Here is a 27658-nt window from a genome sequence, read left to right on the forward strand (position 1 = left end):
ATTACATTTTAAATAGGCCGTAATTTATTCAGATAGGTAGTAAGTAAGAACTGTACCGACCCGTCATATTATAACTAGGTACTAACACAGACAGCGTTCGAAATAGAAAAGTTTACGAACCGGAGCGCTCAACAGTTTTCTGGGGATATTTACATAGTTATAAAATTGTATGTGTATTTCATAAAAATAAGTGTTCTAGATTTTCTATTACATGACACATCTAGCTCAAACGGTCAAATTATTTTTTCCACGAGACAGAGCGATAATTTTACCGATCTCACGAACAGGAACGGCGCTCCGGTGCGCTCCAGTCCATTTCGAGCCCTGAACACAGATGAGAGTGGTAATGGCGCCTTATCAAAATTATGAAAGGTTAAACATCAAGGCCTGAACGAAATTAATCATGAGTGCAAGTGAGAAAGCATTCGGTAGGCATATAATGCCGGGTCCACACTGGCAACATGTCACCGGCAACCTCGTTAAATGTTACGATAATTATCATAATTGCTTAAGAAATTTTACGATAATTATCATACTAATCGTAAAATTTAATGAGGTTGCCGGCGACATGTTGCCAGTGTGGACCCGGCATAATATTCGCAATATGCGTTAGAGTGAGATAGAGGACATGAATAATCGACTTAGTGCAACTAAAACTGAGGCCGGTAAATATTGGTTTGACTTATAACTTAAGGCTGGAATTACGTATTGCTGAAATAAATAGTTTTTTTTGTGAGAAATTTTAGTTAATTTAGTAGGTTAAGACGTAACTGTGTTGTGCTTAAATTTGGTAGCCCGACTGAGAAGATGATGGTATAACGTTTCATACCATGATTTTACTCTTCTTATTGCAATTATTAAAACCATTTTAACAAATTTAAATGTACCTATTCACAACCGCGAAACGTCACAGCACATAGAACTTTGTAGAACGACAGATCTTTCTAAATTACGATAGAACACTGTAGTACCACAGATATCTTGTGAAGTGCACATATAACTAGGTAGTATTGGGTTTTAATGAAAATGATAAGCAATATTAACTTCATATTAATATACTAATATAGCATACCTACAATGTTACTTGGAAGACTGCCACATTGTTTCTTTAGTTTGGCCAAACATCGACCTTGTAGTTCTCGAGTCGCGATATGTCAGTTAATATAAAAAAAAAAAAAAATGAGATTCTACGTTTTTGCGTCATACGCAAAGAAAACGGTTTCATATAGCCGGACAATAGCTTCTCTCTATAGAATTATTACTCTGAGGTTTGACACCTGTATTTGAAAAGAGGATAATATTGAGAAGTCTTTATAATATGATGGACCGAAAATAAGACAAGGATGCCATGAATCATGAACCTAGCAATGCATTTCGGTTGTGTCGTGATCTGACTATCGTCAGCTTCTCTTCCGTAAAGCTGTAAAAAAACTATGTTCGGATACCTACCCAATCTAAGATGGCTGGATTATGTACAAAAGTGCACAACATCTTTGAGCAGTGAGGTCCCGTGGGGGTAGGAAGATTGATAATCGCTTGGGGGCGGCAGTTACTCGAAGGGCGGCAAATCGAAGAGAATCATTCGGTATACCTATATAAAAATAGCTACCTAAATTTAGTAATAACGATCATTAAAATTCAGCTCATTGGTTGGAAACAAAATGTATTAATTAACATAAAATTTAACGGGACTGTATTTTTTTGTTGGGTTCGCAATGTTTAGTTTACTTCCGCTGCCCTTCGACGTCCTTGGTGGCCAGAAACGACACGTGCAGATTTGCGAATAACTACAGTGTGACTTATTAACCGATGCGCACGGAAGTTGCGTTGGCCGTCGAAACTAAAGATGCACCCACCTCTTAGAGAGCGTCCCACCTACCGCTCCTAGTCCAAAATTTTAGTCTGTCGAAGTATAGTAATTGATTATCGATTTAATAATCCTTAAACCTTTGCGATCTCAGGTTAAAAATATCATTGCAAAATGTTGTCAAGTTTTGTGAAGAAGAAAGGCGACACGGATCGCCCTTAATTCCCCAAGACAGATCACTGTCTTTGAGGCTAACGGTGACGTCTCCTGGAGGTGGCCATGACCTACAGTAGATATTAGTGCCGATGATTATGGACTAGGTATACCGAATGCTATAATAATGTGTTCGACAAATTTAATGATATCGCTGCATAACAATAAGATGTCGTCTGAAAAGACGGAATCAGGGGTGACCAATAATTAATAGAGATGTACCTACCGGAAGAATGTTTAGGGGTGGAAGGGGGTAGGGTTGTTGCCTATGTTCGATTGAGAGGATACACTAATTAGGTACTTTCGTAAATCATTTTGAATTTGACTATTTTTTTATTCTATGAATAATTTACAAGATGTATGAATGTACATTCCATCCGCAGCTACGTGAAGATGAGTATGGGTGGGCGTTGTTTTATAAATTCTTAAAATAGGGCCACTTAGCTCATTTTGTGTGCGTCCATGCTTTATAATTTTTATAATTTTTGTACCTTTTATTTTACTTTTCATACTGTTTTTTGTGATACAGCATATATTTATTTCTTCTCGACACTGTTTTAATACTATTTCTTTTTTTAAATGTCATGTTCTGAACGTCTTAAATTTATGATTTGCAACATTCACCGTATGTAAAAGAAAATCATTATTTAACATCAGTTTGGGAACACATTCATTCTTTTTCACACCATTTGTCTAATGGGTGTGTTTCTAAATTATGTAGGTGGGTAATTAAGGGGGTCCTATATGCCAACAGATAACCTAGCGAAAAAATACGAAGCTTGCGATTTGAGTTTTTTTAATTATTTACCATTTCAACTGTATTAATTAATAAATATGTACCTATCTGAAAACATTAAAAAGAGTTTTTTTCAAGTCAAAGATAAACTTACAATTGTAAAAAAATGTAATACGAGGGTGGGTCAATAATTCCTTAGAAAAAAGCATTAAAACAGTTTTTATTTTTGTATTTTTTTTTTATTTCTCAACATAATCTCCTTGGAGCTCAATACACTTGGTTAGACGTTTCTCAATTTTTTTTAAACCGTCAGAAAAATAAGTTTTCGGAAGGTCCTCAAAATAAGCATTTGTCCGATCGATGACTTCTTCATTTGAAAAAAACGTTGTCCACTTAGCCATTTTTTTAAGTTTGAGAAAAGGAAAAAGTCACTGGGGGCTAAATCTGGCGAATACGGTGGATGTTCGACCAATTCGAACTTCAATTCTTCAATTTTAGCCATTGATCGTAAACATGTGTGAACACGGGCATTGTCCTGATGAAAGAGGATTTTTTTCCTGTTTAAATGAGGCCGTTTTTCTTCAATTTCGTTTTTTAGCTGGTCCAATAAAGATGCATAATAATCCCCTGTTATTGTTTTTCCTTTTTCCAAATAGTCAACGAAAATAATTTCACGTGCATCCCATAATACAGTAGCCATAACCTTACCAGCTGATTTTACGGTTTTCGCCTTCTTTGGACATGGTTTGTCTTCGCAATCCACTGCTTTGACTGTTCTTTCGTCTCGGGAGTATAGTGGTGTATCCATGTTTCATCTACAGTCACAAAGCGATGAAAAAATTCATCCGGATTGCGTTGCATGAGCGACAACAGGGCTTTAGAGGCCACCACCTTATTGCGTTTATTGTCGACTGTGAGCAAACGCGGCACCCATCTTGCAGAAACTTTTTTCATGCCCAATTTGTCATGTAAAATAGAAATGACGCTACCTTTTGAGATCCCTGTAACCTCAATTATCTCACTCAACTTTAATCTTCGGTCACTTAACACCATATCGTGGATTTTATTGACCATTTCTGGTGTAGTCACCTCTACAGGATGTCCTGAGCGTGGTTCATCCTTTGTTGATGTACGACCACGTTTAAATTCATTTAACCAGTTATAAATAGTTGCAAGTGAAGGAGCAGATATGCCGTGAACTAAATCCAACTCATTTTTTATTTCCTTTGCTGTTAACCCTTTTATATTAAAATGTTTAATAACAGCTCTAAACTCAATTTTCTCCATTTTCCATTTTTCCATTTTCCACAAGCAAATTTTTTTTTTAAATGTACGAGAAACACACAACAACCCGACCAATCTGATTGAAACTTCGCAGCATACTGAATCGGTAGTGCCGCTGCATGAAAACAAACCGCTTACAGTACTAGTCGCGCCACCTGTCGGCTTTTCTAAGGACTTATTGACCCACCCTCGTAAAATGTGAATTTTTTGCAGGGTCACATCTTATTATTACATTATGTTTTATGGTCATATTTATTACAAAAGTTAGTTTATTAAGTTTTCAATTTTATTGTTTAGATTTTTGACTAATTCATTGTTTTAATATTTTTTATATTTATTTTAAAAAACATCGATTTTTATAAAAATATAAATGTGTATAATAGGGTTGGCGAACCTTTTTACGTACGCGTGCCAAAATTTCCCAAATATTATTTTTCGACTGTCTGATGTGCCTAGCAGTTTTTCATAATAGTTTACATATCCTATTAAAAATGATGTTGTTCTAGATACCACTCACATAACATAGCATACGATGGCTATATTATAGCTTAATCATTTTTTCATTGAGGTGTGCCTACTGCCAACACCAATTTACTGTCTGCCAGAATTACTACTAGCCAGCTTCACCAAGTTTTTGTATATTATTTGGTGCAGTCATTTTTGTGTGTAGAAATGAAATTGTTTTTTAATGTATTAATTGGTTTGGTTATTTACGCATGAATGGACACTAGACTTGCTCCGATCAGATGAGGCATTCTGTCACTACAATGGCTTCAATCCGCCTGATGAGGTTAGTGCGATAATATTATATATGACGCATAAAGCCTAAGGACCGACCTATGCAATTATACATTAAACGTAATGCTTATTCTTGAAGAGTATTTGCCTGCTATTTTTTATACAATGATATCTGTCATTTATTAATTATACATATTTTTTTCTCTTCAAACGCGTGCCATGCAAAATCATCTCGCTTGCCATAGGTTCGTTCACCACTGATGTATAGTATATTCATATTCGATACACATCTAAATTAGTTATAAACCGGCTTTGGTGCAAGCGCATAAAACATTCATTATTATCAATAGATTTATAGACAAAATATGTAAAATTCCTGGAATGTTTTGGAAAAATATAAACTTAATGTCATTCTGAATTGGCACGTTTCAGACAATTTATTGAAATTACCTTTAATATATAATATATGTATTTAAGATAGCTTTGTTGTTCAATACTAAAATTGTTTACTTAGTGCAGTTTTTTTATTGCTTTGATATAAAATGATTCAGAGAACATGGACAAATGGAGAGGTATAAAAAACTTGAATGTCTAATAATATTATACTTAGGTAATGTCTGTTAATAATATTAATTTGTATTTATAAGACTGCTGCCAAATCATTTTAATCTTGCCATAATTATTATTATACATATTGGGTGATGGCCTTCCCAATCAGATACATAATTATTATGTAACCTAACCTAATGTCACCACCTACCTGTAGGTAGGCGTATCCGCATTATAAATTAGGTAGTAATAAGCCGACATGTAAACCTGATCTCTAACTATACGGCTTGGTAAAACGCCTAAAACGCTTCCTTGTCTAATCATATATAATTGATTGTCTGTTCACAGGTTTTGTATTACCCGTTCGGTATGTAAACATATCGAACGGGGCGTCGATAGCTACGAACAAGGTAATATAGTATGCAAGAAGAATGATGAATGTAAATTTGCCTTGTTCCATAAGATAAAACCTGTGATTATGTAATATAAAATGTTAGATATAAGTTTATTATGTAATGGTATATTAGTATAAATGGGGAAGAATGATTGTCAAAATATAAAGAGACGAATGCAGTAGCGAGAGATTATTATAAGAGCATAAAATATAATTAATATATTATGTAATAGTATGAAAGAAAAAGAATAACTGCCAACATAAAGAAGAAGAACGCGGTAGCGAGTGATTAGTATTAAAAGTATATGTAAATAATTAATATGTCTTGTGGAACACACTAATCGAATAATATTTCAATCCGTAAACTCGTTAATAGTAAACTAATAATTATAGAATCAATGTATAACATGGCAACACCAGCCAACGCGCGGGTATGTGTGCGCGTCGGTGTAAGTATGTGAGAATGCTGCAAATGGCCATACTTAAATTTATAACATGGCAACACCAGCCAACGCGTTGGTGTGTGTGCGTCGGTGTGCGTACGCAAAAATGTTTCGCGCACGAAAAGAAAAACTTATAACTTCATTAGAGTCTTTTAAATTTAATTTTTATGAAATATTATTCGATTTTTGTGTTCATAATTAGTATATTTATCGTCTGTAATATAAAGCATGAGGAAATTCGCATATTTAAAATGAAAATAAATTCTGGTAACAACCGGCGTGGGCTTCGCCAATTTCTGATCAAATGGATTAAAAACATGACCTTTATGCAGCTGTGCGGTGTAAAAACAGCGGCTAAAAATAAGGCAATGCGGGGAAAATATCGCCGATCGATATACTCTTGCACATTGGCACCGAATTTCCTTTGCGAGAGGTAGTATCTTGCTATTTTTTGGAAATAGTAAAATATTATTTCATATTACTATATAAGACGTAGTTTTAAGACCAAATTGTTATTATTATAAATGTAAAATTGTTAAAGGTAAAGGCAACAGACAGGTTTACGTCGTAAAATCACAAATATTTATGTGAAGGTCGATGGATGATAATTACAGGGCCTATTATTATGTCAATAGGTACCTAGTAAGTAGTTGTAAATGCATGTAATTTAAACGCTAATCAAATCGTGTGTTTACTCCTGGCATAAGACAAAAACCGCGAGTTTATGCCGGAGATAGCTATTTAAATGCTCTAGATAAATTCATATAAAATCCATAGAATTAGATAGACGATATTTTATAACGTCAATATATCCATCCACGTGCACAGAATATATTATTTCTGGATACTTGGTCCTTCTGACAATCCAGTAAATTCTTATTAAATAAACAAGAGGTAACATGTAGTACGAGCTAACGATAATAGTAGAATCTTTGGTCACCCCTTCTCATTATCTCTTTGGACCAATTAGAATAAGGGATGCTGCTATAAAAGAGGACGCATCCGAGAGATTTTTACAGTCTACCGGATCATCCCTCGGGAACAACATCTTCTCTACTAGCAGCCTCTCTTCAAACACTCTGGACCAGTCTCATCAGTCTCGCCGCGCATCTCTTCGCATTCTTGAACGCTGAAGTACTACCCGGTGAGATTTTCGCATCCCGTTTACTTACGGGTGGGAAATATCCCTCACGGTCGAACTCTTGAACGCTGAAGTACTACCCGGTGGAATAATTTCATCCCGTTAACTTACGGGTGAGATTAATTTCCAATAATTATTGCCAATAATTATTGCCGAATGCAGACGTGTTTTTGCTTCGCTCCGCAACTACGAGTATTTTACGCCGACTCACCGCTTTTCGTTAACATCTTATCTCTGACCCAGCTTTCTACTGTTTTTGATCCCGTTTTCACCTTATTACCCGCGCCTGCCCATGGACTTCGACCTGACATATCTTCAAGTGCTTCCTCCCGGGATTTTCCCGGGAATTGTGACTTTTTTTTTGTGTTAAGCGATATCAATCTGCTTATAAGTGTGAACCAGACGCTCAAAGTGCTCCAAAATCCCGCAGAGAATAAACAACTGTCTGCCCTACGAAACAACGGCTTTCCATAAGTGATTGTGTTATAACCACGGTGTGTTTTTCACGATTTTTCATGTGATACGCTGTCAAGATTTACAAACATTGAACTTTGAACTCTCCGTCTGCTGCCATTACAGCAACATTAAGAAGCAATCATCAAGAACTCACAAGTGACCTCCAATCACCGACCAAGTCCGAAGATTTATCACCATCATTCTCTTGCTAACGACTTGAAGGCTAATACTGAGGAAGTAAACAAAACAATTAAACCCCTTCCAACCTAATCCATTATTCCAAAATCCACGCCCACTTTTTGAATTTCTTGCGTCAGTCGCTTTTTGGCGGCCGACTAGAGCGGGCGGTCATTTCGCCCCACCCGCATCTAATTTCTGATTTCGGTTTCGACTCGTAATTTTATTTTCTCACTCATTACACCTCCATACCTACATCAAGCTCATTTTGGACTTGTAATTTTTTCTCAAATTTTTCATTTCATCTCAATACCTACATCAAGCCAATTTTGGACTTGTAATTTTTTCTCAAATTTTTCATTGAATCTCAATACCTACATCAAGCCCATTTTGGACTTGTAATTTTTTTTTTTTCTCAAATTTCATTTCATCTCAATACCTACATCAAGCCCATTTTGGAATTGTAATTTTTTCTCAAATTTTTCATTTCAACTCAATACCTACGGCACTTAGCCAGACAACGCTTTTTCTCCCTTCACCCTATTTTTTCACCCAATACAGCATATACTCGCGCCAACTTCGACAACTTATTGTCTCTGAGGTCCGCTTTACCCCCCCCCCCCCCCCGTGTCCCTGTCCAATTTTGGATAGGGACCATTTTTCGACCGCGGGCCCAATTTGACCTCCCCTGACCGGAAGTCAAGGGACCCCATCTGGACCCCTGACTTGGGCACCCCTGATAGCTAAGTAGGTATCCACTTTGTATACATAACTACTGCTTCGCTTCAGCCACCCCCTACAAAGTGTTTAAACACTATCTAAACGTCAAGCTACCGGCCGTGTGACGGACAACCAAATCCAATATAATCTCCACTCGTCTTCTCTCCCTGCCTACACACCATCACGCGACTGCATGCCCAATATGATGCGCACTCCTCCCCAGCCCTCGCGGCATCCACTTCGGGATCCACAGCATACGCCCCATCTTCGGCCAGAACTAGCAAAACTAAACAACGTTCGCCCAAATCACCAACAACAAAAAAAACATCAAAAAATACTTCTCCGACAACAATCACAGAACCAGAGGCGAAAAAACCCAAATCCAGAAACCATCAGCCGCCCCCCCCACAAGAAGACGAAGACTCCTCCTCCTCTGGCGAGGATTACGAGGTGGACTTCTCCAGGATAGACCCCGACCAGCACGAGGACATATACACTGAGGTTTCAATATGCCTGAACGAGGTTATTACGGCCTTCCGCGGCAAACAGGCCGGCGCCAAAGAGCGCATAACAAATGCCCTCCTGAGCATGTCGGAAGCCCACAGCCGACAAAATCTAGCCATGGCCAAGCTAGAGCGGAGATCAATCGTCCAAGAGGCTAGGATCCTGCACCTTGAAGGATTATTGAAAGACAGGACCTCCGGCCTCAACTTACAAAAAAAGGCTATCAAGGACCTGCATGCTCAGTCTAAAATATTAAAAACTATCCAGCCACAAGCGGTCACAAACGCCCTACCTACCGCAACGACACCTGCAATGTCATGGGCCACAGCATTGGGCAGGAAGATCCGCCCACCTACGGCGACTACACTTGTTCCACCCTCCACCTCAACATCCGCCAACCAACAGTTTCCGTCCCTGCTTCCCCTCGCCACAAGACCGGGAGTTCTCTTCTTCCCGACCGGATCTAGGGAGAAGAAGTCGGATACCACGAAGGAGATCCTTAAGAAGGCCTTCGACCCCAGGTCCCTTGGGGTTCAAATTACGGGTATCCGTAACATAAGGAACGGAGGTGTAATTGTTCACCCCCGTTCTGAAGTCGAGGCCAAGGCCCTTATGAAAGCCCTGGAGACCTCGGAGGCTGCCCTACGAGCCGAGCTCGCTGGGAAAAAACAGCCTCGTGTCATTATCTTTAACTTACCGTCGACTCTCACGGAACCACAGCTCCGGGAAGCTATCTTCACCTCCACCAGGGAACAGACCGGCCTGCCAGAAAAGGCATACCAGGAAATAAGACTGAGCCACAAAGCCGGGCCAAGAACCGGCAGATGCCACTTTGTGGTCTTCGCCCCGGCGGCCATCTGGTCTGCCCTAATAGCAGAAGACAGACTCTACATGGGGTGGGAATCCTTCCCTCTTAGGGACTACGTTGGGGTAGTAAAGTGCAATATTTGCCACCTCTTCGGTCACATGGCCAAAAGTTGTTCTAACAAAACCCCGACGTGCAGCCACTGCGCCATCTCCGGCCACGACCGCGAGGACTGCCCCAACAAAGAAAACCCACCCAAATGCGTGGCCTGCCATAAACACAAGCAGCCGTCTGATCCCGGCGATTGCCCAGCAAGGCTACACGCTGAGCTGCGCGAGAGGGCTATGGTGGACTACACTGCCACGCGATGATTACCTTCGCTCAGTTGAACGTCAACCTGAGCGACGCCGGCTCGGCGGAGTTAATTGAGACCATGCGGGCCACAGGCTTGTCTCTGGCGCTGGTGCAGGAACCGCACTACTGGGGCTCTAAAAGGGGCCCCAAGGCGACTGAAAAAGGACTCGGGTGCGCGGGCCTTGTCGTCAGCGCCAGGGGTGCAGAGCCAAAGGCCTGCGTCTTCGCTCTTGACCCTCGCCTTGGCGTGCTTTCGCTCTCGCACCTGTCAACTGAGCTAGTCGCGTGTGCAGACATAAGCTTTCCCGGAGGAGGCAGTGTGGTGGTTATCTCCGCCTACTTCAGCTTTAAGAGCACAAAGGAACACGTGGCATCAGTGCTCGACGGCATCCTACGCGCAGTTGGTGGCAGGGATGTCATCATCTGTGCGGATGCAAACTCGCAATCCCCCCTCTGGGCGCCCGTGGATATCCCCCTGTGCGACGCGGACGTCATCGAGGAGCTGGTTCACCAGCACAACCTGGTCGTCCTCAACGACCCCAACAGCTTGCCGACTTTCGTGTCGCACGCAAACTCCGGAAGCACCCACATCGACATCACCCTGGCCACTGAGTCCGTCGCGAGACGAATCAGCGGCTGGAGAGTCCATGAGAGCGCTTCCATGAGTGATCACCGGCTGATCACTTTTGAGCTGGCCACTGACTCCTCGCACGATGGCGCCTCTGACGTATCCCCAACCCCGCCCACGCGATTTAAAACGCGCGACGGGAATTGGGGAAAGTTTGAAGAGGTGCTCTCCAAAATTCGATCTCCGGACCTGCACTCGGCCGCCTCACGACTGACTGCAGACATCACCGGATCAGCCGAAGCTTCACTTGGACGCTGCAAGCCCAAGCCACCAAGCCAGTCGCCGTGGTGGACGCAGCATGTTTCGCGCCTGCGTAACCTTTTCAGAAAAGCGCGCAAGGCCCATCAACGTGCACGCCTGCGCAAGCAACCACCTGCCTTCATCGATCCCCTTGCAACTATGGCCAAATCCACCCGAATGGAATACAAGAAAGCGATTACTCAAGCCAAGAAAGACTACTGGCGTAACTTCGTCACCATTGAGGGAGGTTCGGACCCCTGGGGTCCTCCATACCGCGCATTGAGGCTGGGACTCAGACCGACGAGCCTCTTGTGCGGCATCGAGAAACCGGGTGGCGGATTCACCAGTACCGAGTCTGAAACGGCTGCGGTCCTACTCGAGGCCCTCATCCTCCTGGATGACGAATCCAGGGATGATGACGCCATGAGGATGGCCCGCTTTGAGGCTTCTCTTCCCATCGACACGGATTACTCATCGTTGCCTTCCGAACAGGAGATCAACCACATCATACGCACGTTGATTGCTGGCAAGGCCCCGGGCCCTGACTGCATTGACAATTTACTTGTCAAACGCACATGGGCCATCGCCGCGCCAGAGATTACAGCCCTCCTCAGTGACTGCATCAGAAGCGGCACGTTACCCGACTGCTGGAAGAGGGGCTTACTTAAGGTAATCCCCAAAACTGGCAGCCGAGAACCGTCTAGCCCCAAAGCCTACCGCCCTCTAACACTTCTGCCCGCTCTGGGCAAAGTGCTGGAGAAGCTACTGTGCCACAGGATTGAAGCCCACCTGGAGACACACTCGCCACTTTCCGATAAGCAATTTGGATTCAGAAGAGGCAAGTCAACAGTCGACGCCATAAGGAACGTGATTGCCATTGCTGAAAATTCTCGCCGTAAATACGTCCTAGGAGTTTTCCTGGACATTGCAGGTGCGTTTGATAGTGCGTCTTGGCCTCTTATACTTCGAAAGCTCCGGCTGAAGAGACTACCAGGAAATTTGTTCGCGTCAATTCAAAGTTATTTCACCAATAGATCGATCGAGTTTCGAGTTGGTTCAACCACAATAAAGAGGAACACCAGCATGGGATGTCCCCAGGGCTCAGTCCTCGGGCCCCTTCTCTAGAACGTACTCTTCGACGATCTCCTTAGAATTCCGCTTCCAACCGACTGTACTGTCATTGCCTACGCAGACGATGCGCTGCTGCTGGTCGAGGCCGACAGCAGGGCGAAGATTGAGAGCACCGTTGGTGAAGCTTTAGCATCAATTGAGGCTTGGGGTAGATTAACTAGACTATCATTCGCACCTTCCAAGACAGAAGCCATTGTCCTCAAAGGACCGAGACGACTTAGCTGTTCGAGACTACCCACAGTCCGATTCGGTGACACGAGAGTGAAAGTGTCGAAGATCGTCACCTATCTAGGCGTCAAAATGGACACAATATTAAATTTCCTACACCATGCCGAAACCCAAGTCCACAAGGCTGGGGTGGCTTTCCAGAGGATCGGCCGCATGGCTGGTGAAGGATGGGGCTCAAAAGTAAGGGCGCTCAAGATCGCCTACGGCGCCATATGGGAATCGCGGCTTATGCCGCCAGTGCTTGGTGCCCGCGCATTCCCAAAAGTGTCAAACTTAGAATCTCTCTTTTAAGAGGACAGCGCATCGCGCTTCTGTCCATTACCAAGGCCTACCGTACTACCTCAACTGACGCGCTCCCGGTCCTGGCCGGCATTCTCCCACTTGACCTGCATATTCAGGTCAGCGGCGCTTCAATATTGCTCCTCAAGGGCGAGGAGGCCGACGTTGGTGATTTTCACCTCGTTCTTCCCCCCCCTCGGCTAGCTGGCGAAGGAGTAGCATTATTGAGGCGCAGAATTAGACTCATGTCGCTCAACGCGGCCATTAAGACCTGGCAGCGAAAGTGGGACGAATCGACCAAGGGCCGGCACACATATACGTTTTTTCCAAACATACAGTGGCGAATGGAGATAACCAAATATCTGACTCCAGACCATTACACCAGTCAATTAGTGACTGGTCATGGTGGTTTCGCTGGCAAGCTCTTCGAGCTTGGACTTGTAAGCCGTCCGACATGTCCATGCGGAGGGGAAATACAGGATGCCAACCACATCCTATGGGAGTGTCTGATTATGTGCTCCGAACGGGAGGAAATGCTCAGGTCGGTCCAACCAGCTGTTGGACCCATCGGCCCGTCCGACCTGGTTGCTACTAAGGCCAATTATCTTGCTTTCAAAAAATTTGCGGCGTCTTACTACGGGCGTGAAGATCTCTTCACATAAATTTTGCTGCCTGTATGATTAGCTTCGTTCTTTAATCTAATAAACAAGTAGGTTCATTTTCTTTTTAGTAATTTCCATGTGCTTTTTCTCTCCCTGGCACTTTGCATTAGAGTAAACTCAGTAAACTCAGTCACAGCTCACTTTGAGCGTAGCAATCTAAGTCTTGGGCATCTTCTCCCAGGACACTCCCAGGCCAATTCTTAGATGCTTCACATCACCAATTGATGGGTCCCGTGATACTCTCGATTAAGACCGAGGGTGGTACGGGGCGGGTTTGGTGGAGGGACTTTAACTTCAAGTCACGTCGCTGACGTAATACGAGTCATGCCGTAGCTAATGTTACCAACTTTTAAATTTAAATTTCCCGATAATTAATTTAAAATTTTGAAATTGTAAATAGGTGTAAAAATGTGCAAATGGTACCATATAAATTTAATAATTATAAATGAATAATTATCATGAACTTTAAATAATTTATTTGTTATAAAATCATATTTATTTTATGCTTCTTAATGCACAAAATGATAAAGTATACCCAGTAAATATTTCCATAAAATGGCAATACAGCTTCGCGGACTCATTGACAATATTACATACATCTCCATCGATCCACGATCTGTACTTATACATTTTTACAAGCATTTAGCATCATTTAGCATCATCATGAATCCGATTATAGCACAACGGCACGTTTCAAGTCTCCTACTAAACGCTTGTTGTGATGAACTCATTTTAGACGTATATTAAAGTGACACTGAAGTTTGGTGCGCATTCCTGTACGCATCTTCGTGACGTATGCACTGTTTATAGTTTTCTTATTTGGCCGATAAACCGCTTACTGCGTTGAATGCGGTTCAAAAGTGTATGAATACGGCAGTTAGTTTGGTAGCCTTGTCAGAAATACGAGGATATTCTTTATTAACCGAAATCCAGAAAATAGCATAACCTCTTCTATAGAATTTTCGGCATTGATTGCGAAAGAGTTTCGAATCCAGTCGTATTGATTGTATGAAAGTCATTACGAAATTTCTTTTGAAGAAACGTTAAATGTCTTTGAGACGGATCCAAAATTAATCGCTTGATTTCATTGGTGGTCTGGTAGGTCCTTTCGTATATTTATAGATATCCTTGTTTTACCTCCTTCTAATTTATCAGATCACGTCAATATATTTTCATTTTGACCTTGCATTGTTTTATTAAGTTTATGCGGGTGCTCAAATGTATTACCATCCATGTACGCAAATTTGGCTATGAAGTACCTAAGTATTGTATAATAATATACAAAATTATTTGTGTTTTTTTTGGAAGAAATGCTCTGCGGCACACCTAGCATGGTCTCGCGGCACACCGGTTGCGGAGCACTGCATTAGAGGATTAACCACGGAAGTCCAGTTTTTACGGTTTCTGAGTTAAATATGCAGAAAATTTTCTTTTATTTCATTACACAAATGAATGAAACACTAAAGTCCATAAGTAGTAAATTAACCGATATAGCTAATTAATAAATGACTGAAGTCCAATTCACTTTAGTGCATAAACAACGGGCGTCCTTTTTACGATGTTTAAAGTTTTAAGTTTTAAGAAAAATGTTAATAAACCATTATAATAATTCCATAAACACGGAAGTCCAATAAACATTAGGTAGGTACGTATTATCTATACTATAATTTTCGTTTTTCTTTGTAAAAATCCACACGTGTAGTCGGATTTCGACAAAATTTTGACAGTAGACGGGGGATGACGAGCCGGAGTGCGTGGTCAAATTTCAGATTTAACCCGTTGCAACCCGGGGACAGTTTTACGATTTTTGCGGAAAAAAAGTCGCCGCGTATAAGGTCTTGAAACGCGGAAGTTAATGCTGCAACCCCCATTTTCTATTGAAAATGTCACTAGAATGTGTACATTTAAAAAATATTGGCGTTTATTTCAGCTTGATCGGAGGTCAAATGGCAAAGTTAGATTAGAAAAACTAATAACCGCCAGGTTGGCGCGGGCGACGTGTTACGCGTAGATCGGAATGCTTCACTCACGGACAATAATTGTATGTAGTGGCATCAGAGCCGGAGTGCGTGGTCGGAGTCCCGAATTTCAGTTTTAACCCGTTGCACCCGGGGACGCATCAGAGCCGGAGTGCGTGGTCGGGGTCTCGAATTTCAGTTTTAACCCGTTGCACCCCGGGGACAGCCTGGGGGCTTGCAACAGAAAAAATTACCAGTATGAAAGTAATAATGGTTGACTTGGAGAAGTGTTTACCTACTCCATATAGTTTCCATCTGAGAAAATTGTGGCCTCTGAATTTTACAATTTACGATGATGCAAGTGGTGAGTGAGACACAACACTGATGTGGATGAAATAAAAAGTGGAAGGGGTGGCAATAAGATCGGCTGCTGCTTGATGAAATGGGCATCTAGCAATGTTTTAGCAAATACTGAAGAGCTGACGATTTGGTATAATAATTAATTTCCCTGGCCAAAATAGGAATATCATGATTATTTTTTCATTTACCTGGTTTCTGAAAACCATTCATTCCTACGCTGAAAATCATAAATCACAAATTCCTATTGCGAGGCCATACACACATGGAGATAGACCACTTTATAACAGAACGTCAAAAAAGATGCTGAACGGTATGCAGATTGTTACTCCATGGGATTGGGTTTAGTTTGTAGGGACATGTAAAAGAAACAAGCCTTTTATAGTTATTAACATGGAGTTAAATGATATAAACAATTATTGCTCTTTGTATGCATCATCTTCAGCTCCTTTTGTGGCTCGAAAAAAGAATATTGATGGCACACCTTTTTTTCTTTTTTATTTATATATTAAGATGGCGCTGGTTATCTACGTTATAAGGTGAAGTTCTCCGATGAAGATTTCCAATCTGTGGACCTCCGACCTTCTCGCTCGCCGTAAAATGCCGCAAACTTTTTAAAGCTGACAAATTTTCCCCCGTAGATACCAAGTCGTAATGGCCGACAGATCCAACTGAGGGTCAAACCGACTTGAGAAGCTCTTCCCTTTCAACCGACATAATATGGGGACACTCCCAGAGGATGTGATCGGCATCCTGCAATTCGGCACATAAGCAAGTCGGTTCTATTAGGCCTAGAGCTTCGAGGCAAAACCACCGTGTCCGGTTAAGATCTGCAAACTATGAAACAATGGATATCTCCAGAATTTCAAGAATTTTATGATAGAATTCCACATAATTCCTCATCAGCTGATGTTCCGGAGAATGACCAGGTATAATTCTCATTGCGTTGATTTTTTTCTAGAGCAATATTAAATTTCAAATAATCTTGTACTTATGTAAATTAAAAAATATATAATTCCTTTTCATATTTAGACTTACTGAAATATTTTGTGTATTTATAATAAAATAATTATTAATAATATGATGAACGGGAAATAAAAATAATTTATACCTACCTATATGGACTTCCGTTTATTATCTATAGGTGAAGTATTGCTTAGTGGTACTTCTACATTATGTGTTAGAACATAAAACACGGAAGTCCATTAATTTATTAATTCTTAATAATTTGGTATTTCTATCTATACTATGGTCAAAAATAAATTTAATTATGAATAATACCGTTTACAGACCCTAATTACTATAGTTCTTTAAAAAGTTATAGAGTTTCAAACATTTAACCTACACTAAAATCACTCTCCTGAACAAAAGTCCAAGCCTGACTTCCGTGGTTCATCTTCTAACGCAGGGGTCGGCAAACCGTGGCTCGCGAGCCGCATGTGGCTCTTTGCCAAATTCCAAATTTTTACAAAAACTCTTGCAAAATTCACAATTTTTATTTTTTGTCATTGATTTGTACACTTATTATATTATATAATGTCATTATTGCGAGCCTAATTTTTCCTCCGTGATGGTTGATGTAACAAAGGTATGATTGTTGTTGTTTTAAAACCGCCCATTGCAAAGTCGACAAATGAAATATTTCTCCATTTGATATTGACACGAGCACTTTTGAAATACAATTTTATTTGTGGATTTAACAAGCAAATAGTTATGGAGCTCAAAATTTCTAGGTCTTGCCAACATTGAGGATTTGGAGAGAGAAAAATGCAATTTAATTTAAACATAAGTGGGGCGCTCTAAAAGATCTGCATAAAGTAGATACTACGATTTTTAATACATATTATGGAATAGCTTTCCGAACTCATATTCGAGTCTACATAATAATAATATGTATGTGAACAACCATTTTCAAACATGAACAATATAAATAGCATTTAGAGAAGCCAAATAACCGATGAGAATTTTTTGGAGTCGCGCCTGAAATTAAAAACTACAAGTTACATACCAAACATACACTCTCCAAAGAACTGCAAGGAAGGTCATTGTTCGCATTAGTTTTAAGGAATGCGTAAAAATTCTATGTAATTCATATCCTGTAAAAATTATATTTATAATTTCAACAATAAAAAACTTATATTTGCATTAGTTTTATTCGAAAAATCGTCTTCGCTTAATAAATAAACAATAACATTCATTTAAATAAAACATATTTATAAAAATACATGTATGGCTCTCGAATTTTTTTTTAACCGTTGTTATACTCATATTTGGCTCTTTTGGTCCAAGAGTTTGCTGACCTCTGCTCTAACGTATTGAAATATAAACAGGAAAGATTTGTATTAACTCGAGTCTCACTAATATGCCAATAATTACACTATTTTATTTCGTGATTTTTGCATGCTAAGTAGGTACATTTTTAGATTTGAACTTTCGCATTCAATTACTACTCGCGTGTGTGCACCGAAGTATTATAAGTTTTACAATAAGTTAGTTGTAATTGTTACAATAAGTGCAATGATTTAACAGCACCTATCTTGGCTGTGCTAAATTTTAGAAGGAGATAGACATTTTTGACTGTTTAGACGGCTAACTTATTGTAACAATTATAACGGCCGATAACAGTCTTGTGTATAGAATAGATGCGATGTAGTGCGTAGATCGCTTTTTTAGCACCGCTGCAGGTTGAGTGAGGGACGGCCATGGCGATGGAACCCTTGATACTGTGCCACAACGGTACGAAGTGTCGCAATTTCTTGCGGCATTCGGAACACATGTCCCAGCCACGTGAAGCGTCTCTTCGTGATTACGTCAATCACCGAGAGCTGCCGTGTCTGCTCACGAACTCGACTGGACTAATACGTAAAAATAATATTGACGTAGGTACTCTTCATTCCTAAGCGAACCACATGGCACATATACCCCACAAAGTGGACGTTATATTAGCAGAGTTTTTTTGGAGGAATCGTTAACCATTTGCCCAACCCATAGGATATTTGCTCTGGGTCAAACATACGTGGAAAAACAACATGTGATTTTCGCTGGGTGAGGGAGTAGAACACGCACTACGACTTCACAAACGGCTACACGATATAGCTTTACCGTTGGGGACATAAGTAATAGGTATATACGCACTATCTATTTATATACTATACTATTTTGTCTATGCACTTATGAGTCTATCTATGCACATAGGGCATAAGCAGCTCGCGAGCCGCATGCGGCTCTTTGCACAGACGTTACGGCTCTTCAGACACAAACTCCAATTTCACCTCATCTCAAGCAGCCTTATAACTATGAGTTTTGATTTCTCAGCACAAGTGGACAGCTATAAAACAACTGCCTAAAATAGAAACAATAATATTTGAAACATGGAATAGTTTGCCTGAAACATATGACTAGTTAAAAAAAACTGGCTTTTGGTATTCTCACAATCTTTGGTCCACATATATATGCGAACAAACATTCTCATCTATGAACCAAATAAAAAATTGGCTTAGAAGCAGAATAATGGATGAAAATTTACAATCATGTAAGTATTCAATATTAAAAAGAAGTAGCTATTTGCCAGAATCTTTCAAAAGCGATGCATGGACGCCATTCTAATTATTTTTTTTAATAAAAAATCTTGAACTTTTTTCCCCTAAAATCTATGTATGCGGCTCTCTGGTACCTTTGTTATCCTGTTTCCTTGACAATTTAACTCTTCTCACTTGACAAACTGCTGACCCCTGCCATAGGGCATAGAAATTACAAAATCATTAGACAGCTTTATATGATATTTGTATACCTAGATGGAATCTATTGAATTTTGTCTCACGAGGAAAAAAACTCAACTTTAAAACAGCTTTAATTTCGACCATAAGGTATATCACCATAAGATGCGTTGTTCTGGTACAAGCATTCTTAGCTAAGAAGTAATCCGGAATCCCATTCAAATTTTTCCTTCCACCTGTCTCCGCGATGACTGATGATGGAAAGCAATTATCAATGACGTCCGAAACCAGTAACACTAATTGTTTAATATTCAATGTTAAGGTCATTGAAAAATATTTTCCTGTTGCTTAGTTTTTCTGTGGTTCGTGAAAATAACACTCCACCTTTTTTTTTAAACTACGTACCTATCGTATTTCGTATTTTATAATTATTGTAATTTAAAATGATATCTACTAAATGCCACTCACAACTTACTGTAGTACAATATTCTATACATACAGTTTTTTTTGCACGTTCATATTGTATGACTCATCGTATTTTATATAGACGTTAATAAGACAAGGCGAGATGGCAGCGCTCGAAATGGACTAGAACGCACCGGAGCACAGCTTCGGTTCGTGAAATCCTTGAGACCAACGCTCCGTCTCGTGGAAAAATTAAAAATGGATGTTTCGTAAATTATAACGACAATCATTACATTCATTTACATATTTTGATATACTTGATACTTGACATGTCATACACACCTATTTCTATAAACAATAATAATAATGTATGTTGTTTTGTCCATGGACTATGTATCATGTATGCATGGCCCCCTACCTATCGCTTAGGATAAAGGCAGTGTGACGCTCTACAGTAGCGTTTTCCAAATGATGTACGCGGTAAAATTAATGTTGTTCTGGATATTTTAACTCTTTAGTGCTAACACCGCGACTGGCGCGTTTGGAGCAGTTGGCCATTAGATGTAATTAACGTGTTATTTAAATGTGGTAATTAAAAGGTTCAGCAGTGGTCAAAATGGAGCTTTTTTCTATTTACGTTTAAGGTATGTCCAGGATCATGCTTTGAAAATAGAACAAAAGCTCTATTTTGACCTACGCTGAGCATGTCCCCCCTTAAGGAAGGTTAATGCCACCAACCCGTACGGCGTACAGGATACCTGCCAGCAAATCACCTGTTTCATTGAAGTACTCATCGGAAGGACATAACTGAACGAGGAAAACATATCATAGTTTTCTTTAATGTATGCAGTGTTATTCTATGAATAAAATAATATTATATAGTATGTACGTCATAATATAAAATATATTGCCTATAATTGTAAAGTTATGCGGTGTTAAAATCAGTAGATACCTACAGTGACGTCCCTAGATAAAATGCCGCCCCTAGGCAGCGCCAAAATGTCGCCCCATTTTTTATAAAGTATTTTTATCATCCTTTCATGAGTCCAATATCTAGGAAATATATCGTATGGATACATTACTAACAAAATATCAGACTGTAATTACTCGCAAATCTGCACGTGTTGTCTTTGGTTACCAAGGACGTAGAAGGGCAACGGAAGTAAACTAGATGTTGCGAACCCGACAAAACCAGTGAGGTGAATTTGTTAATGATATTTTCGTTATTATTAAGTTTAGATAGCTATTTATATCTATATATTCCAAATGATTCTCCTCGATTTGCCGCCCTTCGAGTAACTGCCGCCCCCAAGCGACGCTCAATCTGCCTACCCCCACGGGACGTCACTGGATACCTATTGCGTTTCAACATTTCGTATGTAGATGTACTTCGGGAACTGCCTGATAAATTAGTATAAGTACTTAGTAGCTACTCATATAATTCACTTATCCTCAGCTCGCTGCCCAGCCTATTCCTCTTGTCCAATAGGGTTAAGTATAAGACGTTATGTGTATCACTAACCTAACCTAATCATACCACACAATTTTATGAATTCATATAGATTGTCCATTATATATCTATATATAATATATATATATATATTATAATGTAACAATTTGTGACAAGGAGGATTATAAAAAATATGACGTCACATAACAAACAAATATAAAGGAACTCGTCTTTTCTGTGATTAAAATCTGTACCTAAGAGACAGAAATCCTTAAGGGCGGACGTGCTCAGCGTGGGTCAAAATGGAGCTTTTTTTCTATTTTCAAAGCATGATCCTGGACATACCTTAAACGTTGTAGATAATCTTGCCCATTTTTTGAATAATAAAATCCCTAATTATTGTCAAATTTGGGATCACAGAGATATAATAATATATATAATTTTTTATCGTAAATATTTTACTAAAATTATCTCGTCATAAATTATACTTATGGTTTTATAAATGCGTTTAAAAATTAATAAACGTAAAAAATCTTAACACCACTGCACAGTTATGTACCGAAATATGACTATATTCTAAAACATTAGAGCGAGAGGTTTAAAAGAATACTATTTTATGTAATAAAAATACTTTATGCAGTCATCAAATGTTTAAAACAAATATAAAGGATAATAAGGCTTCAAAATTATATAAATAGATTATCTACAACGTTTAAGTTATGTCCAGGATCATGCTTTGAAAATAGAACAAAAGCTCCATTTTGACCTACGCTGAGCATGTCCCCCCTTAAGTCCATTTTTTTCGAAAAAAAAAGATTTTAAGCCACAGTCCATCGTTCATCACAGACATGTTTTCTCATATTTTTTTCAATCTCAAATTACTAATTAATAATTAAATGACAATATTGACAGAAGTTTTCTTTTTAATCTGTATTATTAAATGTGGTGCGTAATGAAAGGGCTAAAGACAACGTAAAGATTATCTTTGATGGTTTAGCTGTAGCCCATAGCCGACTTTTAACCTATGGGTATATTTTATTGTAAGCACTATGACGTATTGATAATAGCCGTAATTTATATCAATCTTTTCCCATATTCACCACTTACAGACGTCATAATATTATTTGAATATTTTATGACTAATAATAAAATTATGCAATAAAAAAAAACAACAAGAATTCTTACCAGGTAGGTACCTATGTAAGCAATCAATGGCTACCTATCTACCTAATCAGTTATAAATAATTCAGGAAAATGTCAAACAGCATCATTATTAAATAAATATAATATGTATTGAAATATAAATGTTTGTTGGCGTGTTATGTACCTACCTACTTGATTTTTTTACAATTTTCCTTAAAAAATGAAAAAAATATATTCAGGCACCGTAGTTTGCAAGTATTCGAATACAGTCGAATAGAGACATCGTCCGAAAAGAGATAGATCAACCTACGTTTTCTAGGTTTTTCAAAATGCTATAGTATTGTTAAATTTTAAAATAATATGGTAACTGTATCTTTTATTTCTCTGATTGAGTCCGTTCTTCGCGGGTCCCAGATTCGAATCCTGGATTTAGCAAGTATGTATACATTTTGTTTTTTTTAATTTATGTATGAGTCAGAGTATGGAGCAAGTGGCTAACATCCATATCTCGTTAAAAAAATCTGCGATAACCAAGCCATAGTAAATAATGGTCAAAAAATACTCGTCTATCTATAAAATATCTAAAATTATGCAATTAAATAATAGATTAAATTTTTGATATTTTAATATTTTTTATCTATTATAGTTTGGCTTAGGCAGGGCTTAATGAATTTTTTAAAAAAAATTAACCAACAATATGTGTAATATGTATTCTTAATCCAACGAAAACAAATAAGTATGAATGAAAAAGTATGTAAAATTGTTGTCGTATCGCCTAAAATATACCAAAACCATCATCTTTGGTTTGGGCAGAGTTGATTTTCAAAAACTAACCAACACCGTCTGTAAATAATTGTAGTCTTAGTTCAATAAAAACAAATACGTACGACTAATAAAGTTTAATGTGCACTATTTATTGCGGATCTTAACAGTCTATCTCCACCCTGCGCTACTGAGTGACACAGTAGTTTATTTAGTAATAGAAGTGACACAATAACAAGGCTTTGAGAAAATTACGTACATATATTGTGAACTCATCTAGAATCTAACCCGGACCCACCGTGTGAAAGGCCAGCACCTTACGCACTGTGTTATGTGGGCAGCTACCTTGTTGACTTACAGCCAGGGAACACGCAATTAATCTGTTATGCGCTTACAGCCCTAGTAATAATTCCTCATTACTCGTATGGTCGTATGTATAATATCTGTGTAGAATAACTGATCGACAATTCGTTATAAATAATGTCCCTACGATTTTGTATTAATAATAAGAAATCCAACTCTGCGCAGAGAAGTAAAAAAATCAAGCTCTATGCTCACGTAGGATCCAGCTAGGACGGTGTAACAATAGGACGTAGATATATTATAATAAGTAAGGTCTAGCTTTAGTGAATTGTTAAAAATCAGACCGTAACACATCTGATATGGTGTGTGGCCTTGGTGATAGACGGTGAGTGAATCATCACTAAAGATTTGATAACGTATGTATAATGTAGCTACTAGCTAGCGTTCCAGAAAAATATTTTCCTCTTAGGTATTTTTTTGAATTGCACCATTGGTATGAAACGCGTTATTTGATGATTTGATCATTTTATTATTAGAAACTTGTCAGCTTGTAGTCAGACAAAAAAAATGTGGGCATATAATAGTAATAATTAATTTATGATTGGCTGATGTGATTTTTTTTGGTGTTTTGGTGCCGTGTTGATTATTGCTTGACTCGTGGTGACGTCAAATATGTTTAACCTGCCTCCGACAGAGGGTTAACAGATCACCCCAATGCTATTTTTTATTTGGTGGTTTGATTAGTTTTATGAAAATGTCGGAATACATGACGTATATGTGAAAATGACTTATGGCGAGAAACGTATGACCGCTAACTGTGTGCATTGTAGAGTGGATACTAGAGGTGGGAAAACTGGTCGATTTTGAAGACTAATACTTACTACCAGTATAACCTCTTGAGACCCGAGATAGAACCAGTCATGAGAAAAAATATTTGTGCATTTTACTGTTCCATAAATATTATTAAGATCACAAAAAAAAAATTAAAATATTTTTTTTACTATATATTAACTAAAATCCACTACGTGCACGTGAGTGCATCTCAGGTCACAATAGAGTACAATATTGGATACAGTACAAACAATGAAATGAAACAAAAACAATGTGATATGCATATAATGATACAATTTTATTAGAAAAATAATACAATAATCATAATAATATAATGGTGATTGGAAAATTATATTTATTTAGATTAAAAATATAGTACATTAACGGTCAAAACCCTAAAATACTACACATTAATTAGCGCACTTCAGGGAATAGGTTTAGGGACAACCATTCTTTGCTGTAGAAGTAGATCTGTGTTTACTCAGTGTGTTATAGAAGCTAATGGTGAAGAGTTTCTTGGATGACCTTGTATCGATGATGATACTGATGGCTAAGTGACTTTCATACCAAATCGTAGGGTTTGCAAGTCTGATTTTCCATGACTATGAAGTATTCCAATCACAGTGAATATTTTCTTTCCTATAAGTTTGCATGTACAATGAGCAAACAATTTCATGTCCATGTCCAACAAGTCCATGTCCACAGTGGTCAAAGATCCTCACAGTTTACATGCTTGATGTCCTGTGAAGGCAAACACACCACTGTGAAGATTAATGCGGCTCATCGACTTGTAATCAGTATTTTACAACAGCTGACTGAGTGATGCATATCGTTCTTCGTCTTCTTTGAATCATAACACGTATTGGCCTGAAATAACGAATCGGTGAGGTTGAAGCTGGTAAAAAAGTCATATGTGTAGACGTACAAGGGCAGTTGTTGGGAAGCCAAAGTAACATCACAGCGTTGCATTGAGATTGTATCGTATCTTCATCAGATAGGTAGGATTCACTTCCCCACATGGAGAATAATTTATAGAGCAATTGGAGTCCAGCACCCAATAAACCATATATGGCCATGAACTGAACTCTTCAGCTCAGCTTTATTCGTCTTATTAGGCTCAGCGTACTGAAATAATAGAAAATACAATACTATGAATTAATCGATACATTTATTCCTATTTATTAAGTATTCAACACCAGGAATATAAATACTAATGGCCAATAGTATTAATCACTAGGTATATTAAGTATATTAATTATTCTGTCCATCGAATCCTCAATATGGAGATCACAAAGCCCTTTCATCACAAACTGTATCAATTTAATTGGTACTTAATTGATTTTTTAGCAGTGCATGCACTTGCCTAATAAAATGATAAGTTTGATATTTATGACTAAATGATAAAGTAATATAATATGAGCATTGATACCTTATGGTTTCATAAGCCAGGATAGGATCCTGGATTGTGATTTTGAAGGATGTATCTCAGCCTCTAGCAGTGAGTAAAGTTCACTGGTTCTCCAGAATAAAGTCATCATCTGGGCCCAGGAGATGAATGTGAACATCATTACTGTCGTCAGGGTTATATCCTCCACCAACTTCGACATCATTATCATTCAAAATATCACCAATATGCTGGCTATTCAAGGATTCGTCTAAATGTAAACAAAAAACATAACCTTAATAAATCAGATATACTAATGTCAAAATATATCACTCTAGACCTGAGTTACTCATGTGTGTACCGAATTTTGAAACTATGATTATAATATTTTACAAAAGTGTAAAGATAATTTAAAGTATACGGAATATTACTATGATTCATTGTGAAACTAAATACATCATTGGTTTTTAATATAAATAAATATTAATATTTAATTAAAAGCACTTACTTGTCAGAGTTGACTTTTTAGCCGCCATTTTTGTCTTGTGCAAATATCCATAACTTCAAAGTCAAAATAACAATTTATTTTAAAACTACATAGGCTAGTGTTTTGCTCTAGTGGTAGAAAAATATACTATCTATACCACTGTAGTCAAATGCGGTTCAAGTATCCATTCAAATCATTACTAAAAAATATTTAAATAACGTCCACATATGTGTACCTCAGGACGCAAGAGGATAAAAAATACTTAGTATCGAAACTTGTTCCAAAATACTTACTAGAGTTTGGAATACTATATAGAGCGTTTGGCGTGCGTATGCACTCAACTGGAACTAAAACCAACTCCATATTAGTATTTTAAATATCGGCTTCAAGAGAATCGCTAAAAATACACTGTGCTCGGCTTTTCGAAATGTCCCATTTATTATAAAGTCATTTATAATTAAATTAAACACATTTTAAATTTATGAGTTGTTTTTCTGTTAGGTTATAATATTCTTGTTAACAAAAATGAATAACAGTGTTTTTTTTTGAACATGTTTTGAGCAGTCACAAGCCTGTGCGTCATCTCACCACTATGCTGCGACACAAAATTTATGACCTATTGTTAATACATTCGAATGCATATACTAATAAATTAAAATATACCTACTTGTATTTAATATTCATTAAATTTAGTGTTGAAAGTCTACCAACTGGCGGGCGAATCACGATGATGTAATGACAAGTTTTTTGGAACAAGTTTATTAGGCCACACATACTGAGTATGGGTAGTTTCATCGGAGACTTGAGTACATAAACTGGTGACAGTATTTCCAACTCACCTCTAGTGGATACTGTAAAATGCTGTAAGTACCTACACAAGTTGACAACTTCAACGGAAACTCAGCTCGATTCACCCATTAAATCTTAGAAAACTATATTACAATTAATGAAGGTTGTTAAAGCAACAACCTACTAAAACTATGTATCACAAATATATGATAATTGGTATAATACATATTTTATGAGGTTGTCACCCTTTTCTTTCTCTGTACGTGGCTTAACGTCTTACTTGTTAATTAAGGTAAAGACACTCAACGATCATTTATAATATCTTGACCGAAAGACAAAAATATCTGATGCTAATGTAATCGAGGAAGCATCCTGGAGATAGCGAAGTCCCACATTAAGTTGTACACAGTGGCGATTTTTCATGAAGCAGTTGAGTCTATCGCTTTATGGAAATAACCAAAATCTTCTTATCTGGCATATTTTTAACAAACTTGAGCGTAAAAAACTCAATGATTTTTTTTTTAAATCCTGGCTACGAATATTGCTATTATTTTAAACACAAAGAGCACGCTTGGATTGTGGGC

At 38.4% G+C, this 27658-nt stretch overlaps 1 long non-coding RNA gene across 1 annotated transcript; it reads right to left on the reverse strand.

The window, feature by feature from the left end:
• Nucleotides 1-24748: 24748 nt before the first annotated feature.
• Nucleotides 24749-26477, reverse strand: LOC147065066 (uncharacterized). The gene is made up of 3 exons (XR_015071809.1): nt 26307-26477; nt 25844-26069; nt 24749-25539 (listed from the first exon to the last, which is right to left on the reverse strand). It is a non-coding gene; the product is annotated as an uncharacterized LOC147065066 (long non-coding RNA).
• Nucleotides 26478-27658: the final 1181 nt, after the last annotated feature.

The sequence above is a fragment of the Rhyacophila brunnea genome, unplaced genomic scaffold, assembly GCF_057557595.1.
Source record: "Rhyacophila brunnea isolate RB1 unplaced genomic scaffold, BYU_Rbru_1.0 scaffold_6, whole genome shotgun sequence".
NCBI classification, from domain to species: Eukaryota; Metazoa; Arthropoda; class Insecta; order Trichoptera; family Rhyacophilidae; genus Rhyacophila; species Rhyacophila brunnea.